The sequence below is a fragment of the Bufo gargarizans genome, chromosome 6, assembly GCF_014858855.1.
Source record: "Bufo gargarizans isolate SCDJY-AF-19 chromosome 6, ASM1485885v1, whole genome shotgun sequence".
NCBI classification, from domain to species: Eukaryota; Metazoa; Chordata; class Amphibia; order Anura; family Bufonidae; genus Bufo; species Bufo gargarizans.
In genome coordinates this window covers 229629137-229646870 of record NC_058085.1, presented here as the reverse complement: position 1 = coordinate 229646870, position 17734 = coordinate 229629137, and positions in this window count along the sequence as shown.

Sequence of the window (17734 nt, the reverse complement as noted above, 5' to 3'; positions counted from 1 at the left end):
TGAAACCCTGCTGGTTATGGATCCAATCCCGGAGACAATGGGTCTCACAGGTGGGTTTATCGGATCCTTATGGACTTTAGGCAGGTAATAAATTAAGGGTGTTATTGGATGAATGTTAAGGAGATAATTATACTCCTTATTTAAAACTCCTTTTTCCAACCCTCTCTCAAGTAATGTTTTAATTATTTTTTTATATTCATTAATGGGATCCTTCTTCAATATATAATAGGTTACCCGATCTCCTAAAATTCTTTCCACTTCTTACTCTACTACTCTTATCAAGGACAACTATCCCCCCCCCCTTGTCCGCAGGTTTTATTATTATAGTTTCGTTTTTCACCAGATTTTTTAAAGCATCTTTCTCTTTCCTGCTGAGGTTACCTTTCTTATTGTTATTATCCTGTATCCGAATATGGAATAGAACCGGCACTCAGAACATTGGGAATTCACGTGGGACCGAGATGTATGGTTAAAAATTTTATTAAACAATATACCCTGTGAACACTGGGTTAAAAATACTTATAAAATATAACAATAAAAACATCTATTTGAACACACTGCCCATATAATTCTCTATGCCAGGGAAAGCTGCATCCGTATCTTCCCCAGTGGGTCCGACTCGTTGGATCGCAGCCGTCTGTGGCAAAGTGAATCAGGGCTGATTGTATTCCAATTGCGGTATACAAATGGCATATAGTACGTGCATACAAATCAAATGTATAATGTAAAATATAAATACACTGTATAAAAGATGTCACAATGCAAACGCAAATGCTAGCTCGCTCGGGTGTTGTTTTTTTCTTATAGTATCGAGATTGTCCATCCGCTGTAATTGTCTCAAAATACCGAGTGTACTGGATATTGTTTCAATTGTCCAGCAGGTCTGTGTTACACACTTAATTATATCGTTTTTGTTGTTCAACAATATGGTGCAACTCCACTTGTCTTAGAATTGTTTGTACTCACTGTGGTCTCAATGTAGCCATTCCGCTACATGTGATAGATGAATGTAGCCATTCATCTATCACAAAGACGTGGTTTTGCCACATACGCTACAAGAATTGGTGTAGGACTCACGAAAGTATAGCTGCTGAGATAGGTCTGTCGTGAGATCAGAGACGAGACTTGGACAGAACCGGAAACACCACAGCTACAGCGGAGAAAGGTGGAAGCGTGGGACGCCACGGTAGTAACCCTCCCGCGGAATGGCTACATTGAGACCACAGTGAGTACAAACAATTCTAAGACAAGTGGAGTTGCACCATATTGTTGAACAACAAAAACGATATAAATAAGTGTGTCACACAGACCTGCTGGACAATTGAAACAATATCCAGTACACTCGGTATTTTGAGACAATTACAGCGGATGGACAATCTCGATACTATAAGAAAAAAACAACACCCGAACGAGCTAGCATTTGCGTTTGCATTGTGACATCTTTTATACAGTGTATTTATATTTTACATTATACATTTGATTTGTATGCACGTACTATATGCTATTTGTATACCGCAATTGGAATACAATCAGCCCTGAATCACTTTGCCACAGACGGCTGCGATCCAACGAGTCGGACCCACTGGGGAAGATACGGATGCAGCTTTCCCTGGCATAGAGAATTATATGGGCAGTGTGTTCAAATAGATGTTTTTATTGTTATAATTTTATAAGTATTTTTAACCCAGTGTTCACAGGGTATATTGTTTAATAAAATTTTTAACCATACATCTCGGTCCCACGTGAATTCCCAATGTTCTGAGTGCCGGTTCTATTCCATATTCATATATCAATCAGAACTAGGGGTGTTTCTTTGAACCTGTGCACCGATCGTGATAAACCTGAGTGAGCCACCTGCTTAGTATCCATTATCCTGTATCCCTTCTAATCCTTTTATTATTCCTCTTTTGAAGGCCTCAATACAGTAATTGTCCCTATTGTTGGGGTGGAAGTTGGATTTGTTTTTAATGGTTCCGACATCCATATCGTGGATCCAGACCCCCTTATGCACCGAGATATGGGTACAATTACCATCAGCCATGTTACCCACAACGTAGTGATTATACCCAGCAATATGAATATGGATATGGAAACTATAGGGAACTACAGCAATATGAAGGAGGTTTTAGAGGTGGGAGGACATATGGGAGAGGTTACTATAGTGATACTAGAGAGGGACATTTTAAGGTAAACAATGAACAAGTGACTCTTTTGATGGAAAAGAGCAAGTTAGGAGTATAGAAGGTTCTGAGAGGGTGATGGAGAAGGGCAAATTTTTCAGTTTCCCTTTAAGACTCATAAAAATGGTCCCTGATTAAAATACATATTTTTTTTTACGGAAATTTTTGCCAAAGATCTCCCTTTGGTATAGACACAAAAGTGGGATGGTTACGCTGATTATAGTGTTATCGCTGCTCACCATCTGTGTTGATTCCTCAAAGTTTCTTAAAACCTCACAGAGGTCAGACATCAATGCCACTTGTCGCTTATGAAAAGCGGAAGCTGACTGGAAAGGCGAGGATCATGTTGCAGCTAGTATTCCACTATTGCCGTCTGCTGCTCAGAAAGCCTGGCCAACATGTGGGACTTGGAGTTTCAGCGTGTGCTCAAGTCACACAACAGTCAGTGAGCTGGCAATTGTAGCATTGCCAGACCGGCGGAAGCTGTTGATGACTTTTGGAAATGGGCACACATGCGGCGCACCTTTACCAGTAGTTCAGACAAATTTGGGGTAGGATTTGAGAAACCGCTGAAACACTAGGTTGTACACATGGGCTAGGTATGGTATGTGTGTGAGCTTGCCAAACTCTAAAGCCACCACCAAGTAACGGCCATTATCAGACACAACCATGCCTAGTTTTAGGTTGAGTGGGGAGATCCACAGCTCAGTCTGGTCCCTTATTCCCTGCCACAGCTCTGCGGCGGTGTGCTGTTTGTCACCTAAGCAGATTAGTTAAAGCAATGCCTGTTTCCGTTCCCCACTGCAGTTCTACACTGCTTACAGCTACTGGCTGATGGCTGACTGGTGCTGCAAGATGATAATTCAGAGGTGGAAGTGAAGGAGGAGGCAGAGGAGGAGAAGGGGAGTTGCAGCCACTAACATAGGTTGGGGCGGAAACCCTGATGGAAGTAGGGCACTCAATCCTTGGCATCGGTAGCACCTGTGCCATCCAAGGGTACAACTCGCTCCCAGCCTCCACAATGTTCACCCAGTGTGCTGTCATGAAAATGTAGCTTCCCTTGTACATGTGTCAGTCATTAATTGGACCTTCCCAAAAACTACGTTGGTTAGGGCACGGGTGATGTTACGAGACACATGCTGGTGTAAAACTGGGACTGCACACCATGAAAAACATTGGTGGCTAGGGACAGAATACCATGGGACTGCCGCTGCCATCAGGCTGCGGAAAGCCTCAGTGTCCACAAGACTAAATGGAAACATTTCCAGGGCCAGCAATTTGGAAAGGGGCGCATTTAGTGCTATGGTCAGTGGATGGGTGGCTGGGTATTTGTGCTTTTGTTCAAAGGCCTTGGGTATAGACATCTGTACTCTGCACTGGTACACAGAAGTGGATGTGCTAGGTGATAGTGCTTGCAAAGGTCCAGGTGCATAGCGGGAGGCATCTGGGCCTGCATCTTGAACAGGGGATTGGCCATCACGTAATACAGGATATGAGGGTTATGGGGTTGGACAATTTTCCCCACTAAATGATGAAGGACTACTAATAAATAATTCCCAAAACGGAGGAGAGATTGAGAAACTCCAGGGGAAAAAAAATGACTTATAGAGGAACGAGGGGAGGACAAGGAAAACGAAAGTCTGCAGGCCAAGAAAGGTCGGGAGAGCAAATAGGGATATACAATTTAAGTTCTTATGAGTTAATGGAGGATGAGAAAAGAGACCTAAATAAAGGTCTTAAGTTCGCCCCTACCAATAAGGGCAACAAATTTGAGGTGTATCTAGATATACATCCATACATTAGGAAACTTAACATTTTTAAATATGACATCCAAACCACCAATAAGTACAGAGCCATCAGAAAAATATTCACACACCACCCTTAAAAACAAATCTAACTTCTACCCCAACAATAGGGACAATGCGTGTATTGAGGCCTTCAAAAGAGGACTAATAAAAGGATTGGAAGGGATACAGGATAATAACAATAAGAAAGGTAACCTCAGCTAGAAAGAGAAAGATGCTTTAAAAAATCTGGAGAAAAACTAAAATATAATAATAAAACCTGCGGACCAGCGGGGGGGATAGTTGTCCTTGATGAGAGTAGTTATGAGAAAGAAATGGAAAGAATTTTAGGAGATCAGGTAACCTATAAGATGTTGAAGGATCCTATCAATGAATATAAAAAAGAATTAAAAACATTACTTGAGAGAGGGTTGGAAAAATGAGTTTTAAATAGGTTAATTTCCTTGACCTGGAAATATCGATAACAAATAAGTGTATAATAACCAAAACTTTTTTTTTAACTCACGGATAGGAATGGGTATATTGACACAACTAGCTGTCACTATAGCCCATGGTTACAAAAGGTCCCTAGGGGTCAGTTCCAGCGCATAGAAAGGAATTGCTCCCGTCAGGAAGATTGAGGTACAGAGTACTATCATTTTAAATAGGTTCAGAGAAAAGGGGTATAATGAGGAGTTGCTAGAAGAACAGAGAAGGGCAATTGGCGAGAACAATATTGCTAAAAAGGATAATAGAAATAAAAATACTGACAAATACAAATAGGCGTTTAAAACCACGTATTCAGCCCTATGTCCCAGGATTAAACAAATAATCCAGAATAATTGGAGAGTCCTGAAAAATGATGTGGTCATTGGCACAATGATTCCGGAGAAACCACCATTTATCTTCAGAAGGGCCCCTACAGGACGCACTAAAATAGTACAGGAGTGTTTGAAGAAAAAGACTAAGGCTACCACCAAGAATAATTTTGTGTAGTGTGGTTTTTGTTCCGGCTGCAAAAATAGATCGAGGACATATAAGAAATGCAGGACACAAAATGTAATATTTTCATGTTCCAGCCAAAAAGAAATGAAAGTGAGAGGACACCTATCTTGTGAGTCTGCAGGTGTAATTTATGTGCTAGATTGCCCCTGCAGGTTACAATATGTGGGTAGAACCCTAAGGAAACTTAAAATGTATATTAGTGAACATATTGGAAACATAAGAAGAGGTCTTGAAACCCATAGTGTATCCGCACATTTTAAAAAAAGTTCACCCAAAAATTCTGCAGGACTGAGATTTGTGGGGGTTGAACATGTACACAAGAACTAGAGAGGAGGGGCTGCGGTGAAACAAATAAGAGGGAAGCACAGTGGATTTATATATTAAATATGTTACATCACAAAGGCCTCAACATGGGACATGAAAGCTGTCAGTATGGATTAATATAACAACATTCCATTAGGTTACCAGTTTAGCACTCATAGTCTTCTTCCTTGAATGGTAGAGGATGGGATAATAGATGGTATAAGGTAATGGGGATATATTAGGTGCTTTTAGGCAGCTGTAGGGGTTTTAGATTTCCATTTCCTTCATATATATATTTTAATATTCACACACGGCAAGTCATAGTACTGCCCACCGCCCGAACCTGAAGATTGGTATACACTCTAGGTACAGGGCACCAACTGGCGGATATATCATGCTGTCGCCTTAGGGCATGTGTATATGCCACGCTATGCCAGTGTGTTTTGTGCTAGTGACAGAGTGATTTCTGCATTTTTCGCTGTAAGTGTTTGAAAAAATGCACATATTTTATTTTTACATATGAGAACAATGTGAGATTTTGTACTAACTTTTATTCTGGAAACTGGAAATGACATAGTACCCTAAGCTCATGAGATCAGAGTTCGGGTGGATTTGGGTCTGGGCAAGTTTACACGCTATATTCAAGTTGTTTTATTGTAACTACAATAAATTATACCTTTTAAAAAAGATTTGGGTACTGCACTATAATCTGCTCTTCATGAAGGAAGTCACTTTGCTGGTTGGTATCGAGACCATATACCGGGGATGCATCTTTGAAGCTGCCAATCTTCCTGTTTGTGAAACACTCCCCATTCAAGTTTAGCGTGGACCCATATGCATGTACTCTTTAGGAGATGTAGAGTAGATAACGTCGCTGTCACCAGCGGCTAAAAAAATTTGACTGAATGTCACTGATATTTCAGATGCGCTAAAGTTATACTAGAGATGTATCGCAGGTAATGTCACTGCCACTAGCAGCAAACAATTTGACTGAATGTCACTGATATTACGGATTCACAAACATTATACAGGAGATGTAGCACATGTAATGTAACTTTCCGCCGTGGACACCGTTTACGGAAAAAGTACATTGGATGTTACATATATTTTTAAGCTGCACACACGTTACAAAGGTGATTTAGCACAGATAATGTCGCTGTCACCAGTGGTGAAAAAAATGACACTGAATGTCACTGATATTTCGGATGCACTAAAGTTTTACTGGAGATGTAGTGCAGGTAATGTCGCTGCCACCAGCAGCAAAAAAATTTTAGACTGAATGTCACTGATATTTAGGATACGCAAACGTTATACAGGAGATGTAGCCAGGTACTGTAACTGTCCGCAGCAGACAGCATCTATGGAAAAAGTACACTGGATGTCACAGACCTTTTTAGACTGTGCACACGTTACACAGGAGATGTAGCGCAGATAATGTCGCTGTCTGCAGTGGCCAAACAATTGCAAACTATTTAAGTTAAAAATATATATTGCTGCCACACACAAAGATTAAAATAACTTTTAGGTCTATAACAAGTATAAAAGCTAAAATATTCCTATTTGACTCCCTACACTATATCTCCTTTCTGCTCTCCAGTTCTCCCTCACTAAGACTGAGCCGAACACGCTATATAGCACCCGATGAAGCGTTCCGGCCAGCCAATCACTGTAATGCCAGTAGCCAACAAAGGTGCGGGGCGGAGTCTCGAGCATCGCGCTCGAGCACACACGGTATTCGGCCGAACACCGCGATGCTAGAGTAAAAATTTGTGTTCGGCCAAGCATGCTCGCCCAACACTATTAGTAAGCAGTGATCCCTTTAAGCCTTTGCAGCATCTGAATTAAACTTAGCCAATGTTTCATCAAAGGCGGGTGCTATGAAAACCTAACATAGCATAATTATCACATTGATCAAAGAGCAAATCTAGCATAGTAAATATCATTAGACAAAACAGTTATTCTGCTTACCATATAAAGTAAACTTTCTTTTTCTTCTAGCTAGCATCAGGATGGTAAGAGCACTGTGGACATCATGGCTTGTGTCTGTTCCTAATTCGGGGGCCACCCACCCCTGCCATGCACAAATTAATAATTGTGTGCATTGTCAGCATGGGCAGCCCTAAAATTTGGAACAGGCACAGTGTAAACTGAAGTCCGGGCTGGGTCTCCAGGCACCATGCTGCACAGTATAACCCCTAAACCATGCCATGCAGTATAACCCTTAGACCATATTGTACAGTATAACCTCTACATCTTATAATACAGTATAACCCCTACACCTCATCATACAGTAACTCCTATACCATGCTGTGCAATATAAAGTATAACCTCTGCTCCATGCCATTCACTATGCTATGTGTTTAAATTTTAAACACAGTCTGAACTCCATGAGAACGTCCAATCACCTGGCTTAGCCACTTGGGGATCTCATATTCCACTTCCACTACTTTCACTGGAAGTGCTGCTCTGTTGGCTGACAAGACTTTTTGATGGATATGACCTCAACACAGGTGTGGATATGCCTGAAGGGGCATAAACTGGAGTAGGAAGGTAGGAAGGGGCTTGGCACACTCATATTTGGCTCTAAGCTGGCATGGTCACCTCCTCTTCTGACAGGACACAGCAGGAGGGAGGAGGAGGTGCCAGATTTCATCCCAACATAAAACACCCTGTCATTAGCAGCACTGAGGGCACTGTGGATAGCATGGCTTGTGCCTGATCCGAGTTCTGGGGCAGCCCTAGAATTCAGGATAGGCACAGTGTAACCTGAAGTTTAATGCTGAGCCAGTGGGCTGGGGCGGTGAGTAGGACTGCAGAGTCTTTGATCGAGGGAGCTATGGAAGATGCCGTACTACTTAAAGGCAGGGATCACAAGTCTCCCGGACGTTCAGGGAGTCTCCCGCTATTAGATAGCGGCTCCCTGATGCCCGCATGTGAAACAATAGGTCCTGGAAATGTTTACTCGCAGTAAACCTTTCCAGCACCTGTAGCAGTGTCTCGGCGCGTGCGCACTGTACAGTGCAAGAAGCCGATGCAGTCCGCAATGGCACATCTGAGCCTGTGCGCACGTGTGGGATGATCTCAAAGCGGGAGGAGGGGGAGTGAGGCGGGGAGAGGCGGCACTTAAGACTCACTGACTGTTTGCCCATAGAGAGAGTGTCGTGTGACGATCACTCAGCTGTGAGAGAGCACCATGGCAGAATCTTGTGCAAGTAAAAAAAAGAAGTACAAAACGCACTTCTCCCCTCACTACACTAAAGTGTACACTCTTCTAATAGGGGTAAAAAATAATGAAAGTGTAGCTCGCTGCACTGTTTGCAGCAGTGATTTTTCAATTTCTCATGGTGGGTTAAATGACTGTAAGAGACATGTTGAGGTGAGCGTAAGGTGACATGTTGAGGTTATGTGTGACACTTTACAGTTAACCCTTTAGGCAAAAAAGGAAAAAGAGTCCTTGGTCCGACTTTTTCCTTTTTTGCACCCATGTTATAATCCATTTTACGCCTGAAAATTAGTTCAAACTCCAAAACATTGTATATTTTCTGAAAGCTAAGACCCTTTAGAATAAAATAGTGGCAGTTGCAAATTTGTATTTTGCACGATATTAGCACAACATATTATCAAACCCAAAACGTTTGTGAAAAATGCACTTAAGTTAAATGTAGTGCCCAACGCACAATAAAATACCAATTGTTTTTACAAGCTATAAAAGATGAGGTTATAATGAGTAAATAGATACCCAACATGCACAGGTTAAAAATTGTGTGCGTCTGTGAAACTGCGACAAAATTTAATACCCCCAAAAAGTCCATTACATAACACAATATAAAAAGGTACACCTTATGCTTTTATTTCTTTTAGGGACTTGAGCATATTAGGAAGGCTAAGCACAGGGAAGGCTGCTCAAGTATTTCACAGTTCTTTTCAGCAGAAAACCAAAGTCTGACAGAGAAGGTCACTAGAGCTGAGGTATACTTTACATCTTTTGTTGTTGAGCATAAACTGCCATTCCAGGTGTGTAAGCACACAGGCAAGCTATTCAGGAAAATGTTTCCTGATTCAGAAATAGCAAAAAACTATGCCTCAATAGTGACGAGCGGCAGGTGCCATATTCGATTTCGACGAAATTTGCGAATATTCGATAGAATATTCATTTTATATTCGTCGAAATCGAATATTCGTCATTACTCTAGTTATCGCGATTAATATGCGATTTAAATAATCGCGTATTGCGATTTTAAATTAAGGCTACTCTCCTATTGTTTGTTTGATATCTAGAATTAGTGAAGATGACGAATATGACGAATGAAAACGAAGATAACAAAGTATTCTCCATCTTCGTTTTTAGCTACCTATTCGTCAACTTCGCTAATTCTAGCAATCAAATAGGAAAGTTGACTATAGAGACAACTGTGTTTAATTCGCTATGCGATTACATTACTTTGCTTTTTTTTTTTTTTTTAATTCATAGTTAAATACTTTATTATTATAATGATTCTGTCTCTATAGTCAACCTTCCTATTTGATTGCTAGAATTAGCGAAGTTGACGAATAGGTAGCTAAAACGAAGATGGAGAATACTTCGTTATCTTCGTTTTGAGGAATATGACGAATACTTTTGTCATATTCGTTAATTCTACCAAGCCAACCATAGTAAACCAGGTCCAAGTTGAAATAGCAATGTGATTAATTCAAGTTATAATAATCGAATTTTGATTTCAACTTAGCATTGCTATATTCCATATTTGTTAATTCTAGCCTAATATGGAATATAGCAGTGCTAAGCTGAAATCGAATATTCGTCATTATTCTAGAAATCACGATTAATATGCAATTTAAATAATTGCGTATTGCGATTTTAAACTTAAGGCTACTTTCCTATTGGTTTGATATCTAGAATTAGCGAAGATGACGAATATGACAAATGTATTCGTCATATTCCTCAAAACGAAGATAGAGAATACTTTGTTATCTTCGTTTTGAGGAATATGACGAATACATTCGTCATATTCGCTAATTCTGCCAGGCCAACCATAGTAAACCAGGTCCAAGTTGAAATAGCAATGCGATTAATTCAAGTTATAATAATCAAATTTCAATTTCAACTTAGCATTGCTATATTCCATATTCGTTAATTCTAGCCTAATATGGAATATAGCAGTGCTAAGCTGAAATCGAAATTCGATTATTATAACTTGAATTAATCGCTTTGCTATTTAAACTTGCAGCTGCAGATTGAACCTAACCAACTAATTAAAGTGAATCCTGCTCTATTTTCTTATTTGTTAAATCTAATAGTCAATTGTTCACATTAGTCAACTTTCCAATTAGTCCCCCACTATAAGTTTTAATCGCGTTCGAATGGAACATTAGAGCTATTAGTCTGATTTACTAGAATTAAGTTTCATTCGTACGCGAATACAACTTAGAGCAAGGTACCAATAATTTGCCTGCCTATACCGTCTACTATGTTTGGTTTGTTATCTCAATAATACGTAATTTAAATAATCGTGAGCATGCGTCTGTGCGTGCGTCTGCCTGGGATCGCAAGGAGAGTGGAGAGAGACTACAGATGAAAATGGCAAGAAGCAATTTCGATGCGGAAGAGCTGGAATATTTGATCACTGTAAGTAATTCTACCGGAAAAAGTATGTCACTGTGCTGTTGTCCAAGTCCAAGGTGCGGCCACTGTTCCAAGTCACTCTTAAAGGGGCGGCCCCTGTTCTAGTCACTGTTATAGGTGTGGCCACTGTTCCAAGTCACTCTTAAAGGGGCGGCCCCTGTTCTAGTCACTGTTATAGGTGCGGCCACTGTTCCAAGTCACTCTTAAAGGGGAAGCCACTGTTTAAGTCACTCTTAAAGGGGAGGCCACTGTTATAGTCACTGTTAAAGGGGAGGTCTTTGTCAAAGTCACTATTAAATGGGCGGTCTCTGTCAAGTTCACTGTTACATGTTAAAGTGGCGTCCACTGTGGAGTTTAATTCTTATATTTGCTTTGAATAAAAATGTTTTTATTTTTACTTTACTTTCATATAGTTCTATAGGGAACTATATAAGTATCTACTCTTTTACCATTTTCATATTAAATTTTATTTTTTATGTTATGGTTGAGATGACTATAATTACTAATAATTGTATTTTACAACTTTGGGATTACATCCTTTAATTGTTATCTAGCAGACTATGTTGCAGAAGGGATACAATGAATTGGGTTCTCGTGGAGAGAAACAGGCTATTGTGAGGAGAATAGCTAACATCCAGTGGCAGAGGAATGGCAAGATCCATTCTAAGGGAGCCTATTTAAAAAAGTGGTCGGACCTAAAACGCCACAAAATGGATCTCATAGAAAAGATCAGAGACAAAAATTGTCCATGTACGATGCCTACATTCATTTTCAATCAACCACCTATTATTATTTATGTATTCAGTTATGCAAATAAGTATTTATATCCCTTTATAACTGATAACTAAATTCAGTGGTGTTGAACCGATGGGACGGGTGCTAGAGGCGGCACTCAGAGCCCTCTCTGTGGGCCGCATACCCTTGAAAAGGTCTAAGGCGTACTAATTGGCTGAATGAGGCAGGCTGTTACAGCAAAATGATAATTGTGTGGAAGACAGACTATACTGGTATTCAGGTACAATGGTAACGTTGGAAATTTGCAATAAATAATTTAGTTGGGTTTCTATTCTGCCTAAAAGTTCTCCAGCACGAATTTGATAAATGTTGGGACACGTAGCTGATTATCCCTTTACAATATATACATACACTCACAGCGAGATACAGATATATGATGTAAACCCTTATCCAATGTCAAAACAGTTGACTTGGTCCACCTCATTTCAATAACCCTGCAACAGTACCTTGCGAACCAATACCCCCCGCTACCTCATCCTAGCTATTAACATACTCAACTGTAAACCATCTGAAAGACTTCATTCATAGTTTCATCAAACACCAAATCATGTGAAATCAAACATAGGGGTAATCATTATCCCATCCAGATCCCACCAATGATTAATTTGTGTACCGTTAGCTTTTTTTTTTTTTTGCTTTGCTTGTTTATCTTGGATTTTTTGTAAAATTTGTCCATTACAGGGGTGCCTCTTCCAAAAGTGCACGCTAAGCGCTCAAATAAGAAGGTGGTGGAAGAGGAGATGATGGAGGATGAGGAGCAGGAAGAGGAGCAGGCAGGACCATCAGGGTATCGGGCCCATAGCCCACCTGAGGCAGTTGAGGTCCAGGAGGAGGAGGAAGAAGACGAGGTGGTGACCACCCCCCGCCAGGAGGGTAAATATATTCTGTTGATGTTTTAATTTTAAAAATGTCCCCACACACATACAGGTGTCAGTTTAGTCTTCACCACAGGCAGATTTGATTCAAGAAAACAATTATAAACAAGTTCAAGTTCAACCTCTAATTGTTATTCAGACTTCAGATATTGCATAACCTAAAGTCCCACACTTTGCGTTCACTCCAAGCAGTGTAACAAAAATATTAGTATATCACCAATCTTTAGTGTCTGTCAGAGACCATGCTCATTTCTCTGCAGGTTCAGTTTTCACATCTCCTGTCCACACTTGAAAAGAACAGCATTTTTAATCCAAATTTTATTAAAAAGGCTTGATGGAGTACAGGAGTGACCTGTGCCACTATATCTGTCTGGGCACTCAGTCCAAAAACACGGACCCTAATTAATTCCACATAAAGTGTTTTTTAAAGCTAGCTGATGTTACTGGTGTACTGATTTCCGTAAAGTATCTGAATGAGGTATACTGTTTAATATTGGATGTAACGAGCATCCAAAATATTAAATTTTTCTTAGACTAAAAAATAAAGTGCACAAAACAATATTAATATTTATCTAAAAAATGGTGTAAAAACTATGAAACTGTCAACAAAAAACGTACAACACAAAACAGTAATATAAAACATGAACACTATAAAGTAATTAATCTACATAAAAAGCATCAACTTAACTACTAAGTCCATAACCCTAAAGTCTAAAGAACGATTATTAATCCTAACTAAACCAATATATAATAGATTAACATAGTAACATAGTATATAAGGCCGAAAAAAGACATCTGTCCATCCAGTTCGGCCTTTCATCCTGCAAGTTGATCCAGAGGAAGGCAAAAAAAAAACTGAGGTAGAAGCCAATTTATAGGGGAATAAAAAAATATTGCCCAACTCCAATCAGGCAATAACAATAATTCCCTGGATCAACGACCCCTCTCTAGTAGCTATAGTCTGTAATATTATTACGCTCCAGAAATACATCCAGGCCCCTCTTGAATTCCTTTATTGTACTCACCATCACCACCTCCTCAGGCAGAGAGTTCCATAGTCTCACTGCTCTTACCGTAAAGAATCCTCTTCTATGTTTGTGTACAAACCTTCTTTCCTCCAGACGCAGAGGATGTCCCCTCGTCACAGTCCTGGGGATAAATAGATAATGGGATAGATCTCTGTACTGACCCCTGATATATTTATACATATTAATTAGATCTCCCCTCAGTCATCTTTTTTCTAAAGTGAATAACCCTAATTTTGATAATCTTTCAGGGTACTGTAGTTGCCCCATTCCAGTCATTACTTTAGTTGCCCTCCTCTGGACCCTCTCCAGCTCTGCTATGTCTGCCTTGTTTACAGGAGCCCAGAACTGTACACAGTACTCCATGTGTGGTCTGACTAATGATTTGTAAAGTGGTAGGACTATGTTCTTATCACGGACATCTATGCCCCTTCTGATGCAACCCATTATCTTATTGGCCTTGGCAGCAGCTGCCGGACACTGTTTTATGCAGCTTAGTTTGCTGTTTATTAAAATTCCTAGGCCCTTTTCCATGTCAGTGTTACCAAGTGTTTTACCGTTTTGGTATGTACGGGTAACTTGCATTATTCCTTCTTATGTGCATAACTTTACATTTGTCAGTGTTAAACCTCATCTGCCACTTATCTGCCCAAGCCTCCAGTCTATCCAGATCCCTCTGTAGTAGTATACTGTCCTCTTCAGTGTAAATTACTTTACATGGTTTAATTTCATCTGCAAAAATTGATTACTATGCAAGCCTTCTACAAGATCATTAATAAATATATTGAAGAAGAGAATAGGGCCCAATACTGACCCCTGAGGTATCCCACTAGTGACAGTGACCCAATCTGAGTGTGTACCGTTAATAACCACCCTCTGCTTTCTATCATTGAGCCAGTTACTTACCCACATACAGACATTTTCTCCCATACCGTGCATTCTCATTTTATATACTAACCTTTTATGTGGTACAGTGTCAAATGCTTTGGAGAAGTCCAGATATACGACATCCATTGATTCGCTGCTGTCAAGTCTAGAACTTACCTCATCATACAAAACTGATTGAATTAGTTTGGCATGACCGATCCCTCACGAAGCCATGCTGATATGGCGCTATTTGCTTATTTCCATTGAGATGCTCTAAGATAGCATCTCTCAAAAAACCTTCAAACAGTTTACCCACAACAGATGTTAAACTTACCGGCCTATAGTTTCCAGGCTCTGTTTTTGGACCCTTTTTGAACATTGGCACCACATTTGCCATGCGCCAATCCTGTGGGACATTCCCTGTCAATATAGAGTCTGCAAATATCAGAAATAAGGGTCTGGCTATGACATTACTTAATTCCCTTAGGATATGGGGGTGTATGCCATCTGGTCCTGGCGATTTGTCTATTGTTAATCTTTTTAAGTCACTGATGTACTTCTTCTTGGGTCAGACAGGACTTTATCTGCTTTATACACCAAACAATGATTGTCTTTTCAAGTAGATTTAAAATTTATATTTCCTTTACTTTTACAGCAATAAACAACTTAATTAAAGAGGTGAAAAATGTGCAGCAGGAGCAGTGCGACCGCATGAAAAAGTTGAGGGCGCAGCTGAAGAACAGGATAAGGGATGAGCTGACCTTAGCAGAGGAGGCCAACCAAAAGGCCCTGGATGGACTGCTCCAAAAGCTCCCAAAAATAAAAAAAAATGCCTTAATTTTTTTTTGGGGGGGGCTTCTGTTATTTATATTTTTAATATTTTTGTCTTATTGTAACCAATGTGGTTACAGTACGGACAATTTAGTCTGGCCCAAAATAATAATTCATTATCATTACATACAGCAGCCGCCGTTACATGGAAACAGGGTAATAGACATGGCACCGCTTATGATCGCACCACTTATTCACTATGTCTATTTTCTTCTGCCGGTGGTCATGTGTGTACCACAATTCAAACCGAATACTGTGGACTGTGGCGCTCTTAGCAGCACGCGTGACGGGACCAGGTCCAATCATAGACCTTGTACAACATGCATACATGTAATCCAAAACTATTAAAATACAAGTATTTAAACTTAATGTGATCATTTCATCAAAAAAATTAAATAATTATGGCTATAAATGGAAAAAATTTGATTTTATGGCCATTTGAGGAGAGGTGTACCTGTGTAGTGAGGTGACGGTATGGTATGGGGTGTACAGCTGGTTCACCTCTACGTGGTGCACCCTGGGTTATGGTAAATGAACCAGCAAATACTGGAAGTCAATCATTACTTCTCATAAACTGTGTGTAAGTGAGGAGGTGGGGGGACATGATGGAGGGGAGTTTAAGGTGGTGGAGGGTTTAAGGGGGGAGGGGAGGTTGGTGTGGGTTTTATAGAGTGGGATATACAGTGTGTAGCACATAAATAGAGGTGCTATGTGCATATGAGAGACATTTGTCTGCTATCCATACATACATGTTACAGACATTGTAGTGTGATGTAACCACTTTAATTTGTGCCATAATCATTTACCGCTTCACATCCAATGACGTAGCTATACTTCATCCAGCAGAATAATTAAACATAGATCAATCCTTATGTGGGCGCCGTTGCCACCTGCTTTGTGTGGCTGCATAAACCCACAGCTAATGTCTGTGACCGTCAGTAATACCGATGGTGGACATTTAACCCATAAGATGTAGTGGTCACTTGTTAACTATAACAAGACAAGCAATACGAATATTTTAGCAATAGTGTTGAATTCGAAATGCAACACATTTTTATTGCATTGCAATTCCAGCTTTGGAGATTTTGCTATAGGTGGTATTGGTAGAATTAACTAATAAAACAAATATAGTACTGTATGTCAGAATAGTGCATTATAAAAGTTGGCTTCACAATGTGGTTAATAATAATAGCAAATATTATCACATTGTGATTAAAAATTAGCACTGCTAGATTCAATATCAGTTAAGTTCGTTAATTCTAGACCCATTCCATTAGAGACCCAGCAGCAGCCTCAAGTTGAAATCACAATGCGATTAATATAACTTGAAGTAATCACATGGCGATTTCAACTTAGTAATGCTATATTCCATATTTGTTAATTCTAGCCTAATATGGAATATAGCAGTGCTAAGTTGAAATCGCAATTCGATTAATTCAAATTATAATAATCGAATTGCGATTTCAACTTGGACCTGGTTTACTATGGTTGGCTTGGTAGAATTAGCGAATATGACAAATGTATTTGTCATATTCCACAAAACGAAGATAACAAAGTATTCTCCATCTTCGTTTTAGCTACCGATATTCATCAACGTCGCTAATTCTAGCAATCATATAGGAAAGTTTAATGTAGAGACAGCTAAGTATAATTCGCTATGCGATTATATTACTTTTCTTTTTTTTTTTTATAGAATAATAATAATACCTGATAATTATTATAATTTTTCTATTTATAAAAAAAAACTAAGTAATATAATCACATAGCGAATTAAACGTAGCTGTCTCTATAGTAAACTTTCCTATATGATTGCTAGAATTAGCGAAGTTGATGAATAGGTAGCTAAAGCGAAGATGGAGAATACTTTGTTATCTTCGTTTTGTGGAATATAACAAATACATTCGTCATATTAGCTAATTCTACCAAGCCAACCATAGTAAACCAGGTCCAAGTTGAAATCGCAATTCGATTATTATAACTTGAATTAATCAAATTGCGATTTCAGCGTAATTCTCTCTAGTATATGGAGACGTTCCCATGGTGCACGGAAGTCAGCAGAAGCGGCAACGGGCACTGACTGGAGCAGCTAGGAATCCAAAGGACAGGTAAGAACAACTTTAGGGAAGTAGGAAAGAAAAAAATATATAACAATAAAAAAAAAAACATGAATATTCGATTTTGCAAATATATAGAACTATATTCTAAATATTCGCGAAATCTCGAAGTTACGATATTCAAGAAAAATTTTTGCAATTCGAAAATTCGCGCTCAACACTATTCATCAACAAAAACAGCAGCTATCGTGAACATAGCACTGGAACCTGAATGTTCAGAGGAACTGTACAAGTTCATTAGGATAGAAAAAAGGCCATATAGTATTTTGGTTGACAAAAGCAAGGATATCATGTGTGAGAAGGAATGTGCCGTTTTAGTCAGGTACTACAAT